Source organism: Antechinus flavipes, chromosome 3, assembly GCF_016432865.1.
Source record: "Antechinus flavipes isolate AdamAnt ecotype Samford, QLD, Australia chromosome 3, AdamAnt_v2, whole genome shotgun sequence".
NCBI classification, from domain to species: Eukaryota; Metazoa; Chordata; class Mammalia; order Dasyuromorphia; family Dasyuridae; genus Antechinus; species Antechinus flavipes.
In genome coordinates this window covers 579,962,179-579,988,562 of record NC_067400.1, presented here as the reverse complement: position 1 = coordinate 579,988,562, position 26,384 = coordinate 579,962,179, and the positions used below count along the sequence as shown (strand labels likewise).

At 43.5% G+C, this 26,384-nt stretch overlaps 1 protein-coding gene across 1 annotated transcript in view; it reads left to right on the top strand.

Annotated features, from left to right (window-relative positions):
- Positions 1 to 1,376: 1,376 nt before the first annotated feature.
- Positions 1,377 to 26,384, top strand: part of NCMAP (non-compact myelin associated protein) — a 41,831-nt gene continuing 16,823 nt past the window's right edge. Inside the window, exon 1 of the mRNA XM_051988224.1 lies at positions 1,377 to 1,646. The gene's annotated coding sequence lies outside the window, so the exon portion shown is untranslated. The remainder of the gene's footprint in view (positions 1,647 to 26,384) is intronic.

The window sequence follows — 26,384 nt, the reverse complement described above, 5'->3', positions numbered from 1 at the left end:
TTCATATTTTTTGTCATGTTACCACATTAAATTTCCACTGCCTAGTGATGTTCTTTCCATTTCTATTTTTGGAGTAATTGGATAACTTCAGAGAAACGGAGAGGACCTCTATGTACTGATGAGGAGAGAATTGAGTTAGAATTAGGAAAATAACTCACAATAATATTCTAGAGAAAAACAACATCGACAGACTTTAGAACTCTGATCAACTCAATGACAAATCACAAATCCAAAGAATGGAGATTAAACACTTAGAGACATACATTCTGGGACATGGCCAATGTGGCAATTACGTGTGGCTATGTACTGAGGGCTTTAGTATTGTTTGTTTGGTGGTTTTTTAATAAGTCTCAGCTAACGTCTCTATCCTGCCCAAAGCCTTCTCTGATGCTTCATAGAGGGATTTATCACCAAATTATTTATCCTGTGTTTATTTTGTTTTGTACGTAGTTATGTTCCAGTATTGTCTCTATCTCTGTCTCTGTCTCCCCTTTTCTCTCCAACCCACCTTAGACTGAGCTAGTTAAGAGTATGTGTATGTGTGTGTGTGTCCAGTGCTGAGCATTGTGCCTAGCACATAGTAGGTGCTTCATAAATGTTTATTGACTGATTCTATTAGGGATAGCTCCCCTGTTATTTCAGGTGAGATAGTCGAGCTTATGGTTTGTTCTGTTCTCGGTCGAAAATGCCCCGGTTCTCAGGATCAGAGATTTAGAGCAGGAGGAGACAGGGGGCATCTCGGGCTAATTCTCATTTTACAGAAGAACAAACAGCCTGAGAACGGCGGAGTGACTTGCTCAAAAGTCATTCTCAAAACAAGTAGAAATAAGCTTTGAATGCAGGCCCCCTGGCTCCCACATCCATCCCTTCTTCCGAGCTGAGATCCTCACACACGTAACAGTGAGCTCCAAGGTTTATGAATCCATTTTCTCCCAGGCCCCTTTCAGATAGGTACATTATTACTCCCTTGGGCTGGATTTGGAGACAAAGGATTCGAGCGTCTCAGCTCTTCCTCCCCCTGTGACCTTGACTTCCTCAGCTCAGTTTCCTCAGCAAACTGGGGGATCCAACCTAAAAAGGAAGGTTGGACTGGCTGGTCCCTGAAGGTTCCTCCGAGCTCTGAAACCCACGATCCCTACGTTTAAGGCAGGACGAAGTCGGAGATAAGATACTTTGCCTGAGCTGGAAGACTCGAACCTCAAGCTGGGGAGTTAGAGGCGGAGGGTCCCCTGGCACTCAGAGGAAGCAGGGATGGACTCGATGAGAGTCCTCAGGTGACCACGGGGAGGCGCCACGGCTCCGCGGACCGCGGACCCCCGGGCACCTGGCGCAGCCTGGCAGCCCGGGACTGCCCCTCTCCGAGCCGGGGGCCGGAGTGGGGGCGCGGCCCCAGTGCGCCCGCCCCTTAGGGGGATCACCTGCGCTCAGACCCGGCTAACGGGCAAGACTGTGCGGCTGGGGGGTGGGATTTGGTGCGCAACGCTGAGCGCGAAGCTCGAGACTTAGCAGTGCCAAGCCCGGAGCACTCGAGCCCAGAAACCCGAGCCCAGAGCCTTGGAGACCGAGCCGGGAGCGCCTGCGGCGGCCGCGGAGCGGCGATGACTGCCGGGCCCGAGAGCTTGTGAGCGGGGCCGCGGCCGGACAAGGTAAAGGGGAGCGAGCGCCCGTGCGTCTCTGCCAGCGGCCCGGGGCACGGAGAGGTCTCGGCCAGCTGACCCGGTGCGCGTCGGTGCGCGTGCCCCCGCTGGCTGCCTGGCTCCCTCGGAGTCTGCAGGGGCCGAGAGCAATCCCAGCGGCAGCCCGAGCGAGCCCACCCAGCACAGCGATCACCGGCCAGGGATCGGGGACATGGGCAGGGCAGAGGACTTAGAAAGGAGGGAGAGGGGAAGGGGGCAATTCCTTCTTTCTTCAGGATTTCGAACCTTTTTTCTTAGACATGTCCTGCCCCCTTCCTTTATCCTGGATCTCCGCCCTTAATCCCCCAAAAGAAATCTCCAAAGATCTGATTGGGAGATCCTGCTCGCGGTCCTGCTGCTGGAGGGCCGGGACTGTTTGATTCCTGCCTTTGTCTTGAACGGAGGCCTTGGACCTAGTAATCATTTAAAAGCATTTGCCAAATCGAGGCCCCCTAGGAACGCCCGTCCTTTTTCCCAGGACCGTGGCAGAATCCCAGATCTCCGAAAGGCACCGTGATCTGGTCCAATCCCTCATTTCCCAAATGTGGAGATGGGTCCTCAAAGGGGCAGTAATCGATCCCAAACACTTGGATAGGAAGTAGCCAAAATGCTCGGTGTATCAGTAACTTCTGGTGTTTGTGATCCTGGTAGCAGGCCCTTGAGGTGTGTAGGGCAGGTAAGGTTCTCACTTTGTTGTTGAGGAAACTGTAGTAGTCTGGAAGATATGGGTTCAACTACCCTTCCACCTCTTCATTTCTCGGGGCTTCATTTGCTTCTGTAAAATGGGGGGAAAGACGGTTTATTTCCCTGCCTTAAGGTTTCAATGGTGTCCAACTCCTAACCCCGTGGGTGTTTTCTTGGCAAAGATACTGGAATAGTTTGCTATTTCCTTCTCCAGCTCCTTTTACAGAGGAGGAAACTGAGGTAGACCGATTAAATGACTTGCCTAGGGCCACACAGCTACTTAGTGTCTGAGGCTGCATTTGAACTCAGGAAGATAGATGAGTCTTTCTGACTTTTAAGTCCAGTGTTCTGTCCACTGTACCACTCCTTCCATCTAATAAAATCCTTGTGAAGTCAGTTCTCCAGGATAGAAGAAAGAATCCTGGCGGCAAAGTCTGGGTTCTTCATGTACTTGGATTTTACCTAGCTCTAGTTAGTTGGACTAGATTACAACTCTTAACTTCTGTCTTATAAGGTTTTTTCCCTCCAACACATTCTACATTATAAGGTCCATTTCCAGCTCTGTGTTCTAAGGGCACCTCCCAGCTCTGACATCCAGTATTCTAAGGGTCCTCCCACCTCTGACCTCCTGGGGGCCCTCCTAGCTCTGACTTCCTGGGTTCTAAGGGCCCTCCCAGCTCTGACACCCTGGGTTCTAAGGCCCCTCCCAGCTCTGACATCCTGGGTTCTAAGGGCCCTTCTAGCTCTGACCTCCTGGGTTCTAAGGGCCCTCCTAGCTCTGACTTCCTGGGTTCTAAGGGCCCTCCTAGTTCTGACTTCCTGGGTTCTAAGGGTCCTCCCAGTTCTGACATCCTGGATTCTAAGGGTCTTCCCAGCTCTGACATCCTGGGTTCTAAGGTCCCTCTCCAGCTCTGACATCCTGGGTTCCAACGTTTCTTTCCAACTCTTGATATTCTGTGTTCTGACAGTCTATTTTTTTTTTTTTAAGATTCCTTCTATCCCTAACCTTCCATGTTCTAAGACTATCTTCTAGCTCAGATATTCTGTTCTGAAACCACTTCCAGCTCTGATAATCTGCTTTGGGGTCTGTTGCAACTCAGAAGACCTGAGAATAAGTCTGATGAACCCCAGGAAGACTAATAGGAATGGGGGAGGCAGCATATCAAGACAGGGAATCAGTCTGGGAAGGAGGAAGATCTTCATGTGAATTCTACTTTCCTTAAAGATTGCTGGGTGATCTTAGGTCAGTGTGAGCTTGCAAACCTTGGTGCCCCAGGCAATACTTTAAAATTATAGACAGCAGTGGGAATTCTTCCATTAAAAGTTGTGCATGACAATGACATAAGAGTGTAAAACTCAAATTACTCCAAAGGAAGAAATTTGGGGAAAGATGGAAACTAACAACTGCTCATTTGGTCCCTGGAGTGTTCTCCATGATTAGAAGTAGTTACCTTCTAACATTTTGAGTGGGAAAAGTCCTTACAAGTTTATCAGGCCCAAACTCTCCTCTCTACTCGCCATTTTTACAGAAGAGTAAACTGGGCAGTGCTGGGCCTGGAGGCAGGAAAACCTGAATTCAAGTATAATTTAGCTGGGTGATCCTGGGCAAGTCACTTCACTCTGCCTCAGTTTCCTCATCTCAAATGAGCTGAAGAAAATAGCAAAACCACTCCATTGTCTCTGCCAAGAAAACCCCAAATGGAGTCATGAAGAATTGGACAAGACTGAAATGACTAAATAAACTGAAGCTAAGGGAAACTGAGGATTTTAAAAATTCCTTACCCAAAATCACTCAGGTAAAAACCAAAGGGTGTTCTGTCCCCAAATCCAGTGTTCTTTCGACCATACCTAAACTGTCTGTTTGCCTGGGATGTTAAAGAGAAGACTCCTGGTAGGATATGGGGCAGGAATAGAGAAGACTTAGGTCCTACTGACTCTAACATTTTAGGATTCAGAGACAGATTGCCTATGGAAGAGGAGAGCCCTAAGATTTCATTATTGGCCACCAATCTCCCCTTCTGCCTACTTCCTCACCCCATTCTCATACCTTCTCTCTCTTTAGCTGGGTGCTTGGTACAAAGGAGAGTTCTGAGACAAGCAGTGGCTAACAGGTAGATCACAGGCAATACACCAGCCCAGCTAATATGTAACTGTTGGAAATCACTCAGATACTGAGGGAAGCATTGGGAATGTGCTTTCTACTTGTCCCTCCCCAATCTGGGAGCATCTCTCTCTCTCTCTCTCTCTCTCTCTCTCTCTCTCTCTCTCTCTCATCTTTTCTTCTTCTCTTTTCTCTCTCCTCTCTTTCTCTTTGTGTATCCCTTTCTCACTCTATTTCTATCTCTTTCTTTCTGATTTTCTCTTTTTTCTTCTTCTCTTCCTCCTACTCCTCTTCCTTCCTCATTTTCTTCTTTTCTCTTCTCTTTGTCTCTCTTTCGCTCTCTTTCTCTGTCTCCCTCTCTTCTTCTTTTACTCTTTTCTTATCTTTTTTCTCTCTTTCTCTCTCCCTCTCTCTTCTTCTTTTACTCTTTTCTTATCTCATCCTCTCGCTCTTCTTTTACTCTTTTCTCATCTTCTCTTTCTCTCTCTCTCTTTTTCCTCCCTCCCTCTCTTCTTCTTTTACTCTTTTCTTATCTCATGTTCTTTCTTCTTCTTCTTCTTCATCTTCTTCTTCTTCTCTTCTTCTTCTTCTTCTTCTTCTTCTTCTTCTTCTTCTTCTTCTTCTCTCTCTTTCTCTTTCTCTCTCTCTTTTTCCCTCCCTCCCTCTCTTCTTTTACTCTTTTCTTATCTCATGTTCTTTCTTCTTCTTCTCTTCTTCTTCTCTTCTTCTTCTTCTCTCTTCTTCTTCTTCTCTTCTTCTTCTTCTTCTTCTCTTCTTCTTTCTCTTCTTCTTTTCTTCTCTTCTTCTTCTCTTCTTCTTCTTCTCTCTTCTTCTTCTTCTCTTCTTCTTTCTCTTCTCTTCTTCTTCTCTTCTTCTTCTCTTCTTCTTCTTCTTCTTCTCTTCTTCTTCTTCTCTTCTTTCTTCTTCTTCTTCTCTTCTCTTCTTCTTCTTCTTCTTCTTCTCTTTTCTTCTTCTTCTTCTTCTTCTTCTTCTCTTCTTCTTCTTCTTCTTCTTCTTCTTCTTCTTCTTCTTCTTCTTCTTCTTCTTCTTCTTCTCTCTCTCTCTCTCTCTCTCTCTCTCTCTCTCTCTCTTTCTCCCCTAATATCAAAAGCTTTCCCAGGTTCCTGTACTTACAGGTTGGATTCCTGTACTTAAAAGCAATAAAGAGACAGGTCAATCAATTCTCTCTTGCTCTTCACTCCCTGTACCTAGTGACTTCCAGATTAAAATGCTCTTCTCTGGTCACTAGTCAATGTATTAGAATATGAGCTTTTTGATGTTAGGGATTGTCTTTAGTTTGTATTTGTAAGCTCATGCCTAGTGTTTAGCATATAGTAAACAATAAATGCTTGCTCACTCATTCATTCAATATATTGTAAGTGCCTACTGTGTACAGAGATATATATATAGTTCCTGAGGAAGTTGAGGTACCAAAAGTCCCTGACTTCCTGCCGCTTACATTCTAGTAAAGGAATATGAGATCTGTTCCAGGAACGATAAGTACACAGTGATACATGATACAAAAGGTACAAATGCAAGGCCAAGGTATCCACAGCCCTCCCATTCTCATTCTTTCCCTGGGTAACATGCTTCCCTGGGATCATCTAACCCCAGGGGGTGTTGAGAGGCTTTAATCATTATTGAATTCTTGATATGCAATCCCACTAGGGCTCACTTAGAGGGACCACATCACTTAGAATTGGAGAACAGACTTTGGAGGTGGAAGGGAACTTGAGATCATCTAGGCCTGATCAGCAATCAATCAAAAGCCTGATACAGAGTAGATATAAATCTTTATTGACTGACTGCTAGACATTGTGCTTTTAAACACTGGTGATACAAAGACAGAAATGATAGATCCATGTCTGTTTTTTTACAAGATGATAAAATTAGGACCAGAGGAGAAAGAATGACTTGTCCAAAGTCACATAATAGCTTGAATTCGTGAGGAGCAGGGTTTAGAAGAGGAGAAGGGGTGGATGACTTGAAGGGAAAACCAAAGAGAAAGAGAAGGCAGTATTTCTTAGGTATTTGGGGGGCATTCTGTTACTAGTTTGCCTGGTAAACTGTTTTCCTTCTTTGATTGCTCATCTCCAAAAGGAGATTGGGCTAAATGATCTCCAAATGATCTCTTTCCAACATTGTGAATCTCTGGGAACTCCATGACTGGGAATCAGGACTCCTGAGTTTGACAAGGATGTAGTATTTGACAAGCAAGCCTCTCTTTTCAGTGATCATTTATCACCTTTTCTGTCTCATCTTAAGTGAAATTTGAAATCTCTGCAGATTAAGAGTTACAGAGGAAGCATCTTGGGACACTTGTTATTAGAGAGGGGGCTCCTGGGTAGTGCTAAAGTTAGCTCTAGCCTACTCCTCTGGGCCTTAATCCTGGGCACCATGGACAAGTTTTATATTCAGTCTTCCCTCAAGAAGTTGTTTAGTGTTAACTCTTCAGGGTAAAGCAAATATCATGCTAAATGCTTTATGGCTAGGTCAGAGAAGTATCCCTCATACAAAAGGGAATCACTGGGTTTGGAGGATGAAGAATACTTGGAAGTGACTTCTTGAGAAACTGAGGCTCAGAAATGAAAAGTGGCTTGGCCAGGATTACCCATTTGGAGCAGTTTTGCTCTAGGGGAGAGGTTAAAAAGGGACCAAGGCGCCCGAGGCAGTGCTGAGGTACCTGCCAAGCAACATGCATGAATTCCCGAGCTTTAGCTGGGAAACCGGTACGAATGGGGCCCCACAGCCCAGCCCAGCCCTCTGCAGCAAAAGGGGAGAGAAGGCTGGGGAAGCTGAGCCTTCCATGCGGTTTCCATGGTCCCTGAGGGAAGCTAGCTGCTGTTTTGCCTGAGGAAGAAGCAGGAGGCTTTGCCAATCCCAAAGACAGAGGGGTCTGTTCTTTTTTGCAGTCCTTCCTGGCTGCCCCTACGTGGCCTCTTTGGCTGGGCTGTGCACACCTGGTTTGTTGAGCAATCTGGGGAATGGCTGCTTTCCCTGGCACCTGTTGTGCTGCTGGAGGGAGGCAAGGGGCCCGTGGAGGTGTTGGAGCTTCTGCAGGAGATCGATCCCTACTTGGGAGAGTGGGCATCCACCGGGATGAGGACCGGAGGCAATGGGATAATGTCTATTTGGAGACAGGAGAACTGCTTTTGAATCCCAGCTCTATTTACTACTTGTGACCCTTGATCCCCATCCCTTCCATGTCCAGTCCAGAAACCATAATCAAATCAAGGCCACCAGAATTTCTTCTAAGAATATGCTAACTGACTTTCCTGTGGCCCTATTCACCATCTTCCTGTTTTCCAAACCCCAACATCCCTTTCTGGCCACCACTACCCTATATGTCTGTCTCTCCCTTTTAGAGGGCAGGCTTCTTAAGGACAGAAATGATCTTACTTTTCTTTTCATATTTCCAGCCACTTAGCCTCGTGCTGGAACTCTAGTAAACCTTTTTTATTTGTTCCTGCCGACCTTTCCAGACTTATTTCATATTATTCCTCCTTGAGCCTTAATTCACTCATCTATAAAATGAAGGAGTTTACCTAGATAAACTCTAAGATCCCTTTCAGTTCAAAACCTATGATCAAATAATAATAACAACAATTCACATAGCTTTTTAAAAATAAAGCTTTTTATTTTTAAAACATGAATGGGATAATTTGACAACATTGACCCTTGCATAGCCTTGTGTTTCAGATTTTCTCCTCCTTCTCCCCACCCCCTTCCCTAGATGGCGAGCAATCCAATATATATGTTAAACATGTTAAAATATAGGTTAAATCCATATATGTATAAACGTATTTATACAATTCTCTTTTTGCATGCATTTAAAAAAATAAAAAGCTATTATAATATCACAAATGTTTATGTTATGTTATGTATAAACATATTTATACAATTCACATAGCTTTCTATTTATTTATTTTGCATTTAATTTTTTCTCAATTACATACACATTTTTTTAAACATTTGTGATATTATAATAGCTTTTTATTTTTTAAATGCATGCAAAAAGAGAATTGTATAAATACGTTTATACATATATGGATTTAACCTATATTTTAACATGTTTAACATATATATTAATTGCTTGCCATCTAGGGGAGAGGGTGGGGAGAAGGAGGAGAAACTGAAACACAAGGCTAGGCAAGGGTCAATGTTGTCAAATTATCTATGCATATGTTTTGAAAATAAAAAACTTTAACATTTAAAAAAAAAAGACTAGAATTACAAAATAGGGCAATAGCCAATACATCAATAAACAAAAATAAAATAAAATGCACGCAAAGATAATTTCCAGCATTCATCCTTGCAAAATCTTGTGTTTTAAATGTTTCTTCCTCCCTCCCCCTTTCCTAGACTTCAAGTAATCCAGTATAGGTTAAAAATGTGCAGTTCTTCTAAACCCATTTCCACATTTATCACGCTGCACATAGCTATTTAGCATCAAAAACTGTTTCAAGTTTTGTGGTCATTCAGTTGTTTTCACTTGTGTCCAGCTCCCTGTGACTCTACCTGGGGTTTTCATGGCAGGGATACTAGAGCAGTTTGCCATTTCCTTCAATTCATTTGGCAGATGGGGAAACTGAGGCAACTGACTGAGTTAGGTGATTTCCCAGGACTTGTTGTAAACGTCTGTGTTCAGATTTGAGCCTGGGACTTTCTGACATCAAACTCAGTGTTGTATCCACTGTGTCCATATATACAGGATAAATTAAAAAGACTCAGCTGAGAAAAGATGCTAATATTTAGAAGATTGGGAAAGAAGGTGAGATTTTTAGCAGAAACTTGAAGGAATCCTGGGAAAACAGGAGATAAATGGGAAGGAGGGAATCCCAGGGATGGGGGCAGCCCTGAAAGTGCCTGAAGATGGGAGGTGGAACAAAGAGCCAGTGTCCCTGGCATGACAAGCATGTGTGTGGGGGTCAGAAGGAGGGGGAGTATGTAAGGAGCCTGGGAGAGTGGGAGGGGGCCAGATTCTCCAGCCGTGGCCTCTTTCCTGAGCTCCATTCTAGCAATACTAGCTGCCTTTGGGATATCTCAAATAGGATGCTTCAAACTCAACACATCCAAAAAAGAACGCATTGTCTTTCTTCTCAAACCCTTCCTCTTCGAGCTGATATCTTCCCTTTGTTGACTTTTTATAATTTATCCAGTATATAACTTGTTTGTCCACAGTTGTTTGCATATTGTCCCTCCCTTTACACTGTGAGCTACTGGGGGCTTGTTTACCTTTCTTTTGTGTCCCCATACCTGGTATAGTACCTGGTATACAGTAGGTGCTTAATAACTGCTGTTTGACTTACTTTAGAGCCTGTGCGCCTTCTTTGCAGTGTACCAACATCCCCCTCTCTGGGTCCTTACCTCTGCTTCCAGGTTTCCTTCCAGGTTCAGCTCATCTTGCCTCCTCTGCAGAGCCTTCTCTGCTCTCTCCATCTTGATCCTCCTCATTTATTAACCCTTTCCCACCTCACAATATTGTACCTTGTATTTACGTACGTGTGTCTATGTTGCATCCCACTTGGTATAAATGAGCTTTTAACCAGTTCTGATGATTAAAACACTTGTCCAGACACCAAGCCTAAGTTTGACTCGGCAGCTTCCACCCAATGGTGGTTTCTTTCCTCTGGGGCCAAAAAACAGATGACAGGCCTTCAAATACTTTTTTTTTTTCCAAGTCAAGGGACAAAGTTTAGTATAATTGTGAGCTAAGTTCCAAAAAAAGTTCGCAGAGAATCAGGAGCAAGAAGATATTATAGGAAAAAAGTAGAGAGACCAGGTGCTTCATGGCCCTGATAAGCTAATTTTAAGGCTTCTATGTGGAGTTGGAGAGTGGTCTTAGGTGGGATTGAGGGGTCGTCTGGTAAGCATCTTATTATTGAATTGTATGGTGTAGAGGTGGAATTGAGGAGTAAATCTTCAAATACTTGATAACAATCATATCCCCCCCCCCAACCCCTGAATCTTTGTTGTTCCGGGTTAATCACGTAGGGTTTCTTCAAAAAATGCTCAGATATCATGAACTCAAGAACCTTTGCTGTACTGATTACCCTGCCCTGGACACTCTCAGCTTATCTGGTCTTCTTAAACTGTGGTGCCCAGAACTGAACACAGCCTTACAAAAGTGTGATCTGCCAAGTACAGAATACAATGGGATTAGTATCTTCCTGTTCCTGGAAGGCTATGATCTGCTACCCACTGTGGCCTAGGATTGCACACCTATCACACGGCTGGCTCCTAATGGTCCACTGAGCCATCTCCCCCCCCCCCCCCAGCTCCCCCGCTCCCAGCTTCTTTTTAGAACAGCTATCCCTACCGGAACTATTTTATATTTGGGGAACTGGTTTTTTGTACCTAAGTGCAAGATATTACATTTTCCCTTTTGAATTTTATCTTGGTTTTAGCCCAGTCTTCCAGCCTGTTAAGAACCTTTTGCATCTTAGCTGTCATACATATTAATCTGTTCCTCTCAGCCTTGTTCACTGATCTGCAATTTTAAGGGCTAACTCTGACCTCCTGGGTTCTAAGGGCTCTCCCAGCTCTGACCTCCTGGGTTCTAAGGCCCTCCCAGCTCTGACCTCCTGGGTTCTAAGGGCCCTCCCAGCTCTGACCTCCCGGGTTCTAAGGGTCCTCCCAGCTCTGACCTCCTGGGTTCTAAGGCCCTCCCAGCTCTGACTTCCTGGGTTCTAAGGGGCCTCCCAGCTCTTAGATCTGCAATTTTGATGAGTGTGCCTTCTTCCATTTCATTGATCAAGTAGTAAAAAATCACTAGACCAAACACAACTCTTTGGGATACTCACAACTCTTTTGGATACTTCCTATGGCATTGCCAATGGATACTCAACTGTTCGCTACTCTTTGAGTCTAAATCTCTCTGACTGGATAACTGTCTAGTTCATATTCTCTTTCTTTCCCAGAAGAATAAGATATTTGATTTAAAAAAATTAAAGTCTAGGTAAACTATATCTGTGCATCCTCTTTATCTACTGTCTCAATAATCCTGTCAAAAAAGAAAAAAGGAAATGAGGTTACTCTGGTGTGACTTGGATTGATTTTTAGTTACTATTTTTTTCTTAGACATTTTCCAACCATCTCTTTAATGACTTTTCCTAGAATTTTCCCAGGAATTGAAGTCAGGCTTATAGTTGGCAAACGTACTCTCTGTGTCTCTATTTGTCTGTCTATCTCTGTCTCTGTCTCTATTTCTATCTCTTTCTCTCTTTAATCACGTACATACTCTCAATCTTTTTCTCTTTGTCTCTCTCTCTCTCTCTCTCTGTCTCTCTCTGTCTCTCTCTCTCTCTCTCTCTCTCTCTCTCTCTCTTCTCTCTCTCTCTCTCTCTCTCTCTCTCTCTTCTCTCTCTCTCTCTCTCTCTCTCTCTCTCTCTCTCCTCTCTCTCTCTCTCCCTCTCTCTCTGTCTCTGTCTCTCCCTTCCCTTCTCTTTCTCTCCCTCCCTTTCCCTTCCCCTCACTCCCCTGCTCCCCATCCCCCAAATCAGGACATCCTTCCCCTTCAATCTTTCGCCAGCTCTCCCGTTTCCCAGGATCTTTCACAGATCGCTGGCGTTGGCTTGGCGATCCCACCTGCCAGTTCCCTCACGACTGGGGGACGCAGATAACCTAGACCAGGTGAGCCGGATCCATCAAGGTGAGCCCCTCCCTTGCCACGTGCGAGGGCGGGGCAGCTCCTTCTAAGTCAGAGAGAAGCGGGCTGGGACCCGGTGGGGCTTCCTGCGAGAAGCCTGTTTTGATTACCCGCTCCGTGCTCCTTCCCCACCCCCACCCCCTTGGAGATGACTTTCTATCTACTTTGTGTATGTTTTGTATTTATTTTTCTGCGGTTTTCCCCAGTGGATCGAGGGCTACATGAAGGCAGGGACTGTTTGGCTCCGGTGTTTTTGCCTCCAGTGCCTGACCTCGAGAGCACCTTTACTCGCTTCTTGCTGAATGAATGACTTCAACAATGTAAACAGAAAAAGTAATAACACGAGGCAGAATGTGGAGTATAACCCTGACCAAGTGTGGACCCGAAGGAGCAAGGAAAAAACTCACTTTCCTCCTTTTTTTCTGGAGTGTCAGAGACTGGGATGTGAAATGTTGCGTGTACTGTTTGCTATCTGGTCAGTGATTTTACTGAAAATTTGGTTTTTCAAAAATTTTCTGGGGAGAGGAAAAGGGGGGGGATACCTTTGGAAAAGAGCAGAATATAAAAGCAAAAGGCATCAATAAAGCTTATTTTTAAAAGGACCGAGGAGTGTATCTGGGAAATAGAGGTGGGGATGGGGAGCTATTTTCCAGCCAAAAACAGTTTTTGATTTGAGGAAGAGTTTGGACAATATGGAATCTCCCACCCCTGACATCCCATGTTCTAAGGACCCCTCAAGATCTGACCTCCTGGGTTCTAAGGGCCCTCCCAGCTCTGACCTCCTGGGTTCTAAGGGCCCTCCCAGCTCTGACCTCCTGGGTTCTAAGGGCCCTCCCAGCTCTGACCTCCTGGGTTCTAAGGGCCCTCCCAGCTCTGACCTCCTGGGTTCTAAGGGCTCCCAGCTCTGACCTCCTGCGTTCTAAGGGCCCCCCAGCTCTGACATCCTGGTTTCTTAGCACCTTCTAACTCTAATATTTGATGATTTTCGGACTCTCCTTATCGGAGGATAAGTGAGTGACCCCAAGGGAGAAACTTTGACATGCTTTGCAGTTGGGAATACTTCCCAGAGCCAGAAGTAACATAAGGCTCTTCCTGCCTCTTCCTCTGGGTCCTTCATCTCCCTTGGATCCGGTGATTTTGTCCCGGTCCATCTTTCCCCCTCCCCCTTCCCTCCTCACACCCACGCTTCCCTTAAGGAGCCTGAGCCAGCTTTTTCTTGCTTTTTGTTTTGATGAAAGTGCTGGGTTCTGTTCCCAGACCCCTGAAGCCCCCACAATAGATATCAGGACTCAGCTCCCTACTCTAAAGTCCCAGGAAAAGAGTGTGGACAGAGGTGATGCAGCTGGAAACTGGGGGCTGACAGCTCCCCACTCCTCACTCCACCCCCATGATTGAATGACTGTCTTTTCCTTTTGTGATCAAATGAACAAATGTCTTTTTTTATCCTCCTCTCAGCTCCTTTCTCTTTTCCATCCAGAGTCTGATCAATATCTCTTATCCCTAGAGACTAAATTTGTTTCTTTGTGAGTGGGTGAGACCCTAAAATCATAGGGGTTAGAACAGAAGGGACTCAGAGGTCCCTAGGCCAACCCCATCCTTGTATTCAGAGAGAAATTAAAATCAAAGCAAAACAAAACAAAAAGACTCAAATAAGAATCATCCATGTGAAGACTTTTATAGTAAGCATCTCAGCCCTGGATCGGAAGCAACATCTCCTGAGTTATCAGAGCTTCAATCTCCAGGATGAGCCTTCCTGTTCTGACAGCTGTTCTGATATCCCGTGTTCTAAGGGCCCTCTGAGCTCCAACATCCTGGGTTTTAAAGGCCCTCCCAGCTCTGACCTCCTGGGTTCTAAAGGCCCTTCCAGCTCTGACTTCCTGGGTTCTAAAGGCCCTCCCAGCTCTGACATTCTGTATTGCAAGATTCCTTTTTAGCTTTCTCATTCTCTGTTTTAAGTTCTTTTCTAACTTTGATAGTTTATGTTCTAAGGCCCTGCCAAGCTGTTTCATTCTGTGTTCTAAGGACCCTTCTCAAGTCCCTTCTATAACTGACACTCTGTTTTCAGGTTCTTTCCAGAAATCATGTCATAAAACTTCCTAATATTATAAGTCAAGAAATGAAGTCCAGAGGGATTGATTCCTCAAGACACAAGCTAACTGGCTGGTTCTGATATTCGGGATAAAGCCTGCCGTTTTTGCTCAGTCCCAGAGAAGAATCACCAGAGTAGAGCTTCATTTTCCTGGAGCTATTTACTCTGATTTTCAAGCAGTTCAAACTTAGAACAGTTTTGAAATGTTCTAAAATTTCTACATATTAATAAGATGAAACTACCTCCAATGTCCCACAAGTTTCCAGCCAGGATTTGTAGAGTCCCCTGTGGACTAGGGGAAGATCTGAGGATGGATGTTTAGAGTGGAGAGAACACAAAACTTGAAGTCAGAAGCTCTGGGTTTGAATCTGCTGCTTATTTGCTCTGGGATCCAGGTCAAATCATTTAGCCACTCTGAGCCTCGGTTTCCTCCTCTGTAAAATCAAGGTGTTAGATGAGGCGATTTCTAAGGCCCTTTTCAATTCTCACCTTGGTGATGCTATGATTAGTCTCAGGATAGAGGTGTGTATTGACCAAGTCCCTTCATCCCAGCTTTGCCCAGTTCTTTGGGGTAGCCCCTCAGGAAATGCGACAGGGGGAGAAAATGAGCTGGAAAGAGGCAGCTCCGGGGCACAGGGGTTAGAGCACCAGCCCTGAAGTCAGGAGGACCTGAGTTCAAATCTGGCCTCAGACACTTAAACTTCCTAGCTGTGTGACCCTGGGCAAGTCACTTAACCCCAATTACCTCAGGGGGAAAAAGAAATTAAAAAAAAATGAACTGGAAAAACTAAGTAATGTAGAACTTATTCACTCTTCCATGAATACACCTTGCATTTTACAGCCTTTCCATCCTCTTGAATGTTAGACCTGTGAGATTGATGTAGCATGAATAATTAATTAGTCCTGTTTTACAGATGAGTAAACTCAAAGAGATTGGCTGACCAGAGCTTTCCCAAGGAGTTCTTAGCAGAGCCAGAGCTTAACTTAACTCTAAAGTTTGGATAGTGTTCTTTTTTCTCCTTTTTTTTTTTTAATAAAATTTTTTTCTTGATATCTTTTCTATTGCCTTCATTTCCACACAGCACCATGATCGTGGACTCATGATCTCTTTTGGTGCAATTATGCCACGTTGCCCACGACCTCCCTAAGAGATGGCAAAATGGCAGCATTGAAAGGAAAATAATCGGACCTTGGTACCTGAACTTTCTTCTCTCAGGAGCCATTTATACCATCACCCCTTTCCTATAACTGCTCCCCAGTTACAGCAGGATGATGGCAAGGGAAATTTTGGAGCTCCTGAGTAGAAACTATGGGACTCCTTTAGATATGTTCTTCTCCTTCCTCTTCCTCCCCTGGTCTCCTTCCAGCAATGTTTATATGGTCTGCATTTCTTTATTCAATCATAAGCTGCCTCTCCCCGGTCTGATTGTAAGTTCCTGGAGGGCAGGACTAGGGCATATTTATCCCAGATTACATGTTCTCCCCGTATAGGTTGGACCGTAGTTGGCTTTCAATAAATGCTTCAGTATAATATATAGTATTTAAGATATACTTTAACAGATTTAACATGAATGGGGACTGCCTGCCATCTGGGGGAGGAGGTGGGGGGAAGGAGGGAAAAAGTTGTTACAGAAGGTTTTGCCAGGGTCAATGTTGAAAAATTACCCATGCATATATCTTATAAATAAAAAGCTAAAATAATAAAATGAATAAATGGATAAACAAACGAATGAATAGATAGATAGATGGATAGATACATGGATGGATGGATGGATGGATGGATAGATAGATAGATGAATAGATAGATAAATGGTTCAGTGTAGTCTTTTAGAGGAAAGGAACACTTTTTCACTGGGGCTTAATGAAGAGTCAGGTTATTGCTAAAGCTTCATGAGATCATAAGTTCAGAGGTAGCCGAGAGCTTTCATTTCATCGTCTCTCTCTCCTTGTATTATAAACTGAGGTCTAGAAATTTGCACTTGTTCAAGTTCACATAGGGAATCAGTAGAAGAGGCAGGCTGGCACCCAGATCCAGCTTCACAAAGCAATTGGCCATCCCCAGTTGCCTCTGAACTCAACCAGATGTGGGATCTGGGGGCTGCAGCTCACGCTGAATGACGACCATGGGAAGGAACTGGGGTAGTCAGCTTGGAGAAGAAGCTTAGGAGGGGCTCTGGCTCTTTTTTTTAGTATTTCTGGAGCTGTTGTGTGAATGAGGAATTATTAGCTTACCCCTGCCTGGCCCTGGAAGGGAAAGCTAGGAGCAATGGGTGGATGTCTGAAAAAGTCTGCTAATTGAGAGCTGCCCCCAGAATCCTGGGCTCCCTCCACTCCCCTTTGCTGGAGGTCTTTGAGCAAAGGTTGGCTCTCTTAGAGGGTATTATTAGGCAGACTTAGTAGCCCCTAAATGCCTTCTAACTCTGGGATTCTTTGACTTTTCTTGAACTTAGTTTCTTTATCTGTGCAATGGGGAGGCAGATGAATTAAGGTTTCCTTCCCCTCTCCAATTTTGCCATTCATTCTCTGGCTCTCTCTGGAATTGAATTGCCTCTTGGTCTCAGGGGCTCAAGTATTGCTGCCATCACTGTTGGGAGGCGGAGAGAGAGCTTCTGCTCCCTCTGCCCCAGAGGTCAGGGCAGCTAGGTTGTGCAGTGGAGAGAGTGCCATGCCTGAAGTCAGGAAGACTTTTCTTCCGAAGTTATATCTGATCTCATTTACTTACTGGCTGTGTGATCCTGGACAATTCATCCTTAATCCTGCCTGCCTCAGTTCCCTCATCTGTAAAATGATCTGGGGAAGGAAATGGCCAACCACTTCAGTATCTTTACCAAGAAAACCTCAGATGGGGTCAGAAAAAGTCAGACCTGACTAAAAACAAAACTCAGAGGTCTCTTGGTCTCCCTGGAGAGTGGCCCTAGCTACGGATAGTACAGTTGACCTTGGAGCTCTGGGAGAGCAGGTACTTTTAGTTACTGGTTGGCATTTTATCTGTAACTTTATAGATGGCCCCCACACTTTAATTTTTTTCTAAAAATATTTTTGACATCTTTTGTTTTACCTTATTTATCTACATTATATCTCTAGTGAATTTCTTTCTCTCTGTCTCTCTGCGTCCCTGGGTGTGTGTCTCTGTCTCTGTCTCTCTTTGTGTGTGTCATTCTGTGTCTCCCCCTCCTCCCCTACAGAATCATCCCCTATAATAAAATGTAAAAGAAAGAAAAATTCACCAAAATATTTTTTAAAATCTGCCATTATACAGCATGTTCCCTGCAGGGCAGGGGGTATCCCCTCATCTCTGGGGATTAAGTTTGCTCATTATAGTTAGACAACATTCATCTTTGATTATTTTGTTGTTTTTCTTTCCGTTTACATTGTAATCACAATGGCTCTTTTTTTCCTGGCTCTCCTTCCTTCACTTTGCATCTGTACACGTCTTCCTTGCTTCTCTATATCCTTCATATTCCTGTAACGTTCTGCTACTTTTATGTCCTACAACTTGTTTAGTCATTCCCTAATAGATGTTTTCCTCCCCTTTGAGGGGTCCCTGAGCTCCCCAAAGGGCCCCTTTGGCTTGATGGGCTCCCGGGAGAGCAGGCAGGAAGCAGGGAAAGGGAGGGCCGGTGCCTCTGGCCTGCAAGGACATGACGGGAGCCAGGAGGCAAGCCGGTGCCCTGTGACATCCCCATGGTCAAGCCCCAAAGCAGGGACAGCCAGAGTCTGCATCTCGAGATGGGACTCCACCTCCTTTCCCCAAACCCCAGGAGAGAGATGTCCCGGGAATGTTATGGGTTGTGGTGTTTGCTCAGGCCGGGAATGTGGAGCCCTGGGCAGAGAGCGGAATAATATTTATCTATGTCACCACCGGGCTCTGCCTTCTGGAGGCCCCCAAGGGGTACCTCCCAAAGAAGCAGTTACATAACCAGGAGCTGACAAGGCAGGAACGAGAAGGGAAGAAATCATCCTTCCTCTTGTTTTTTTAAGTCTTTTGACACATTTTGAAAAAGCAGGTGCCAGCAAGGTCCTCCAGTTTCTTCTCCAAGGCAACTTCCCACCCTCAGAGCTCCCTCAGAAGCTGCTTTATCCCTATTACCTTACGGGATTCAATCTTCATCTCTGAGCATCCATCCGGCCTCAGAGAAGAAACTTAAAAAAACAAGAGTAACAAAACCAAAGGATGAGAACCAGAGACGGAAGGGGAAGGAAGCAGGCGGGAGGAGGACAGAGAGCAATCAGTCTGCCCATAAACATTTCTTACTATGTACCAGCACTGTTCTGGTCTCTGGGAATTCAAAGACAAAAGTGAGTCAGTCCCTGGCCGAGAGAAGGCCTAATATAAGTCCTAATATAAGGACAAGAAGGCAGTGGAGGCAAAGAATGGCAGAACTGGACCCTAACGAAATGGTTTTTCATTGTTCGGTCATTTCCATCATCTTCATGTCCCCATTGGGGTTTCCTTGGCAAAGATACTGGAAGGGTTTGCCATTTCTTTCTCCAGTTTATTTTGCAAAGTAGGAAACTGAGGCAGACAGGGTTAAGTGACTGGCCCAGGGTCACACAGCCAGTAAATGTGTGAGACCAGATTTGAACTCAGGGAGAGAAGGCTTCAGACTTCTATCCACCACAAAGCTTCCAAACAGAGTTGGCTGGAAACTCATTATCTCAGAGGTCAAGTGACTGGAAGGCCATTTAGCCCCAGGCAGACTGAAAAAGAATTGTCTCTATGATACACCTGATAAATAGTCAGCCAATCTCCACCCGAAGACCTTCAGAGACAGGGAACTCACTACCTCCCCAGGTAATGATTTTGGGATGGACGGCTCATCATTAGAAAATTCTTATAATGATCAAGCCCCATATTGGAGACTTCCCTACCCTTGCCTCCATTGGGGATGCTGATATTGCTAGAGAGGTCCTCTCTAACAGGCTGGGATTTCTCACCATTTTCCAAGGCAGCATTGTTGAAAATGGGCCTTGCAAAGGCTAAGCACTGGTGCCTCTTATTGAAGAAATTCAGTACCTGGTTAGGCAGGTACCCTGTTGCAGCTGCCTTATCCCCGGGATAGCTCCTCCCTTCACTTTCTCCCCTACCCCAAGTGATGAGTTCCTACCTAGGATCACCATTTTAGGAAATGTGCAGGCCATCCACAAACACTTTTCTCTCAACTCCACTCCTGATTCTTCAGACTTTTCCACTCTACCTCACACTGATCATGCCCCCCTTTTCCATCCTTCCACCACCCCCAGTGGAATGTAAGCTCCTTGATGGTAGCAACCATCTATTTTTCCCCTTATAGTTGTACTTTGAGTGCTCATTATAGTACCTGGTACATAGTGAATACCTAATTAATGTTCGTTCTTTCTTTCTTTCTTTCTTTCTTTCTTTCTTTCTTTCTTTCTTTCTTTCTTTCTTTCTTTCTTTTGTTCTTTCTTTCTTTCTTTCTTTTCTTTCTTCCTCTCTCCCTCCCTCCCTCCTTCTCTCTCTTTTTTCTCTTTCTGTCTTCTCTTCCTTTCTTCCTCTCTCTCTCTTCCTTTCTCTCTCTCTCTCTCTCTCTCTCTCTCTTTTTCTTCTATGAGCTAGACCAGGGCTTTTTAAACTTTTTGTACTCATGACCCCTTTTAAACCAAGAAATTTTTACATGACTCCAAGTATATAGATATATAAAACAGGCATACAAATCAGATAGCTACTTATAATAACTCATAATTTTGTGACCTCCCACATTCAATTATTAGAACCTATATGAGATTGACAGCCACAATTTAAGAGTCTTAGGGCTAATCTAGGGGAGAACATGGGGGAAGTAAAGGGGAATGTTGAAGAATTGTTCATACATATGTTTTGAAAAATAAAAAGCTTTAATAAAAATAAATAAATAAATAAATTCACAATAAAAAAAAAAAAGAATCTTGGAGCTAGACAATATTGTGACTGATCAGACTTAATTCAAATGGCTAGATCCACACAATAGGGTAAATGAATACCCTATCTTGGAAGGAGGGAGAATGCTTCAAGGATCTGTATTTGACTCTGCTCTAACGGAAGTTTTGCCTGACTCATATAATAGCAAATGACCCAAAACTGGGAAGGATAGCTCAAGATCTTTGCAAGACCAAATCAAATGAGGTGAAATTTAATAGGGCTCAATGTAAGGAGTTATAGTTGAATACAAAAAAATCATTTTCACCTATATAAATAGAAGAGACATAGCAGGATTTCTGCTTGACTGAGAAAGCTCTGGGAGTTTTAGTGGGTTGAAAGTTTAATGAGTCAGTAGTGGCAACCAGTAAAACACTAATATGTTCTTGAGCTTTACTAAGAGATGCCAAGTTTAGGTAGGAAATAAGATATGTTAGTTCTACTTTGATCTGTCTTATTAGGCCACAGTTAGAGAATACTGTGTTCAGTTCTAGATGCTGTGTTATAGGGAGTCAGAATCAAGAAATGTTTATTAAGAGCCTTCTCTGTGAGGATTGTGGAACTGAGTGTGGATCACAATATAGCATTCTCACTCTTTTTGTTGTTGTTTGCTTGCATTTTGTTTTCTTGCTCATTTACTTTCTTTTTTTATCTGATTTCGCTTGTGCAGCAAGAGAATTGTATAAATATGTTTATACATATTGGATTTAACATATATTTTAATACATTTAACATATATTGGATTGCTTGCCATCTAGGGGAGGGGGTGGAGGGAAGGAGGGCAAATTTGGAACACAAAGCTATGTAAGGGTCAATGTTATCAAATTATCCGTGCATATATTTTGAAAATAAAAAGCTTTATTAAAAAAAAAAAGAAGAAGAAGAACTTTCTCTGTGCCAGGAATTGCGCTAAGTAGTGTATATACCAAAAAAAGGTATTCACTTAAAAGAGACTACCTAGAAAGTGATTAGGTTTATTTTGCATGACGTGAAATTACAGAGCAATGAGTAGCTGTTTCAGCCAGGAAAACTTAGGCCTGACTTGATGAAATCTTTTTAAAGAAGCTATTTTTGAAATATCAAAGTTGTCTGAAAGTAGAATGGGCTCCCTGGGAAGGCTGTGGGTTCCCCATCACTAGAGGCCTTCATGTAGAGAGAAACTAGGTGACCATTTGTTGGGGATGTTGTAGGGAGGAGTCCTGTTGAGGTTAAGGTTGAAGCAGATGGCTACTAAGCCAGCAAACTTTCTACTTGGAGATTCTGTGCTTTTTTCACACTTTCTTTTTCTTAGCCTTTGACTCTCACTCCACAGGCTCACATTTACTTTATCTCACACACATATCTTGTCCTTTTCTTCAGAATTTTACTGGTTCTACTACAATTTAGTTCAATTTAATGCCATTTAATGTAATTCTACATTCCTATTAATTTTATTACAGTCACCCATACTGGATTGGGGGAATGTAGCAGATAGAATATAGTGAGTGCCTATGGTGCCCTCAGCATTGGACTAAGTAGTTCATAAAATCCATTCTTGCACCTGAAAGGCCTAGGATCAAAACCTGACTGACACTACCTGTTATACTTTTAGGTAAACCACATCCTTAGGCCTTAATTTCCTATTATAAGGAAGGGAATGGGTCTACTAAATAAATAGATTAGACTAGATGAGCTCCCTTGGTACTTCTCAGTTCTAAGTGAATGATATAAGCATTTATTAGGTGCTCACTAAGTGCTCCACAAAGAAAGACAGTTTTTGTCCTCAACCAACTTATTTCTAACTACTGGAGACAACATATAAAGGAGTGGTGTTTGGAATGTCCGTGACAATTCTTCAGCTGATGCTTAAAATTAATTAGCCTTCCCATCTCCACTCTGCCCCCTCCCCTACTTCCAATATGGAGCCACTGCTGAATTGAGAGCAGTTGGTGCTCCTGAGTTGGAAAGGGAACTCCATCCCGTTTCTCTTCCTAATCACTGGCTCATGGATGTTCCAGGTCTCCTTGAAGTAGCACTGTGGGTCCAGGAAGCAATTTCCTAGTCAACTTTTCCCTGAGATCTGGAACCATGGGGAAATTATACTCTGAATTTCATCTAGGGAGCTTTGTGAGGCTGAAACAGAGTGGATTTTCTTCTTGGGCCCAAAAAAATCCGTGTTTCTTATCAAGTCTTTGAAATAGTCACCTCTCTGAGACACAGAAACTACAGAAACTTTGATCCTTCCTGAGAAGTAATAACCTGTCTAGAGTGATAAAGGGCAGCTACGTGGTACAGTGAATAGAGTGCAGCCTGAAACGAGGAAGACACATCTTCCCAAGTTCAAATCTGACCTAAAAGACTTCCTATCTGTGTGACTCTGGGCAAGGTACTTTGCCCTGTTTGACTCAGTTTCCTAATCTGTAAAATGAGCTGGAGAAGGAAATGGCAAACCATTCCCGTATCTTTGTTAAGAAAACCCTCAATGGAGTCTTTAAGAATTGAACATGATTAAAATGACTGAACAACTGAGTGACAAAATGGATGAAGAGCCTTATGTCTCCTAGTCCAGAGGTCTTTAAGTTATAATCTCCTTGGTCTTTCCCAGCCTCACGAAGCCAGGAAATCTATCCTTCCTCCTCATTTTACAGACTGGAAAACAGAGGTACATCTACTTACCAAGGAAGAAAGTAGAGGAGTGAAGAAGGGGGAGACTGTCAGGAACATCCTTCTTTCTTAATAAAGATGCCCTTTCTGAGAGTTTCCTATTATAATGAGTAGAGAGAATGCAATGGACTTGGAGTCAAGTTTGGATTCTAAATCTGACAGGTTGTAGAATCATTTGAGGCGACTTCCCAATCTGTCAAATGGGTATCATTATAATTGCCATAGTGATTTAAGGTTTGCTAAATACTTTAAATAATAATTATAATTTAATTGAAATCATATTTTGAGACTTGCCAAGCACTTGGCAAACACATCACATTCCATATTATCTTCACTATACCCTTTGAGATTATTGTCTCCATTTCCCAGATAAGGAAACTGTAGTTTGAGGGAGGTTTATATGATTTGCCCAAGGTCAAATAGCTAGGAAGTATCTAAAGCAGAATTCAAATTCAGATCTTCCCGATTTCAAATCCAACACTCTATCAACTATAAGCTACATAGATAGCTTCCTCTCATTATTTCGCTTAATCCTCACAAAGAGTCCATAAAGTAGAGCCCTAAAAGTGTTGTTATTATTTTCATATGACAAATGAGGAAACTGAAGCTAAGAGGGAGTAAGTTGAACAAAAAGCTAATTAAGTATTAAAGGTTTGATTTACACTCAAGTTTCTCTTGCCTCCAAGTCTAGCATTCTAGTCTCTCATAATCATACTAATGCAGTAACATTCCAAGGCAGATTGGGAAATGTAAAATTCTGTAAATTGTACACTGAAATGTAGGAAAATGTAAAATTCATTAGGTATAGCAATTCGGATTTTTGTTAGCATTGTTAGTTGGAAAATTGAGGGCTTTCTCCAGGCCCAACTAAGCCAAAGATAGTGAAAAACATGGTGATTTGAAGTCATAGGAGAAAAGGAGAAAGAAGGAAAGAAAAAGAGGAGAGAGAGAGAGAGAGAGAGAGAGAGAGAGGAGAGAGAGAGAGAGAGAGAGAGAAGAGAGAGAGAGAGAAGGAGGGAGGGAGGGAGGGAGGGAGGGAGGGGGAGAGGGAGGGAGGGGGAGAGAGAGAGGAGGAGAAAAGTGAGGGAGAAAGTGGGGGAAAGGAAGGGGATGGTGGGGGAAGGGCAGGGCAAGGGAAGAGGGAAGAGGGGAGGCATAAGGGGGGAGAGAGTTTTTAAATGGAACTTAGTCACCCAAACAAGCATCCCAGTGTGTCTCTGGAGCTATTGTGACTGGCTGAGAGCCAGCTGTGGCTCCTGGCTGCTGGAGCTTGCCCCCAGCTCTCTTGAGCAACTGTGGTGTTTCCCCCAACTCCCATCTCCTCTGGAGTCTGGGGTCTTGGAGCAGGAAGACAGAGGATGGACAGGACGGGCAAAGGGGATGTTGTTACTTCTGGGATAAGGGGCGTGTAAGGCACTCCCTAGAGAGGCTCAGGGCCACGTCCCAAACAGGAAGACTGGAAAAATCACAAGATAGCGGACCTTGGAGGTTGTTAGAGCTAGCAGGGACTTTAAGCTCACTGAATCCACATCCCCTTATTCTGTACTGGAGAAAACTGAGCCCCATGGAGAGAGAATGGCTTTATGAAGGTCACACAGCAGTCTGCCCAGGTGTTCTGACTCTCAGACCCAGATGGTCTCACTGTCCCCTACATACATCTTGGATCTTTCTGATTCCAGATTTGGGTTCACAATTCTCCCTGTAACTAAAATGGGTCAAGGGATCAAAGGTTTTGTGCATAAAGAGACCTAATGTTACTACATTTTGGCCTCCACTGAGACCTGAACAAATTCAGGAGTTCTTTAAGTTCTCCAGCTAGTAAGTGATCTTTATCTGGCCATTGGACCAGATGGCTCTGGAGGGGAAAGTGAGGCAGGTGCCTTGCCCAGCCCTCCCTCACTTAAATCCAGCTCACCTGCATGTCGTGGTATCCTTTCCCTGATGTCAGGGTCCTCTGTGAAAACCAGGGACCGACAGCCACAGAGTCAGGATTCCAGTGGGGTCCTCTGGCTAAATCTAAGTACTTTAGCCAAGCCAGGGCTCCTCTTCTGCCCTGTATCCCCCTTCTCCATTTAGCTGGCCTTTTGGAGGCCTTTAGGGTCCAGCTCACTTAGCTCCTCCTCCGAGAAGCCTTCTCTGACCAGCCCAGGGCCAAGCAATTTCTCATCTCTGACACTGTCTATATCCATCACTAGACAGTTAATCACATAGCATCTTCTGATTTGTTTTCTGATTTGTTACTCATCTCTTACACAGAAATCATTTGATTTCTTATGTATTTATGTCTTGCTCCCCAGCTAAACTGTAAGCTACTTGAGGGCAGGGACAGTGACTTCTTTGTATCTGGGGCTGGCTGGATGTCATGGGCTCTCACTAGTCCGGGGAGGTCTAGTTCTAGCACCATCAGCAGCAGGGCAGTGTGGGCTGGTCTGTGGCCAAGGACATGTCTGGCCCCCATTTAGCTAACCTAAAGGACAGAAATTCCTTTCAGAAAAAGGGTTAATTTTTGACCAATAGAATATATAACCCAGGCGGGTTGAATTGGACCTTGACTCATTAGGGTTTCCCCCAATATAACCCTGTAGAATTCAGATAGAAAAACAAGGAAAATGAATGAGCAGTCATCTATTACCGTGGAGGAAGCCCAGCTGGGACATTGACTACAAGTATGACTTGGGTGGGTCCTTTTGGTTCTCAAGATTTATTTCATCATCTGTTAAGTCCAAACTATGGTTTTATGCCCATTACTTGGAACAACTTAAAATAGTTAAATTTATGGATGCACACAATCAACTGAAATCTTTTACACCTTGAAACAAGTTTTCAATATATAACATGTCGTCTTTCTCTGCACTTATTTTGCACAATTTACTATTGAGATCAGAAGAATTTGATCTATGGTCTTTAAATTTTTCACTGGGAAATCCATACTTTTATCACACAGGGTATGAAGCTTACTTTTGACAAGCATTTTATTTTTGCAGGTCTAGCCTTGATTACCCAGCCTTTAAGTTTTCAGTGGCGGTTTCAGTAAGTTGAGCTCCAAAGCTATTAAAGAATTGTTTATCTCCATCTCTTAGATACATTTTTAACCTTTCATTGTATGGCATGGGATAAGGGCACGTTGCAACATTCCATCTCCATTTTGGAATATCTGCAACTTGAGAATAATTTTATTTCTCATTGTATTAATATATTTATCAAAATTCATCATCGTTTAATAAGGACAAGACTTCCAGGCACTTTAGAAGCTAAAAATAAAAACATTTTTGAGTGAGTGTTTTATGGAGCTTTATGAAGATGCCTTCTTATGAGCCTACTTGGACTTCTGATAATGTATATATATATACATATACATATATGTATATATATATATTTTTTACATATATATGTGATAATGGTTTGGAGAATGAAAAAGTAAATTTCTCCAATAAAAATTATCTTTTTCCAATTCTCAATCATCCAGTACTTTTATTGTCTTGCCACGAAAAATGTTTTTTTTTTCTTTTTAGTAATATTTAGGCAGCTTTTTTTTTAGCTAGTCCTCCAAATAAACTTCCAATTTCAAGAAGACTATATACTGTATTGTAGATGAATAAGCTAGCTGCAAAGTTGCTCTGAAAGTC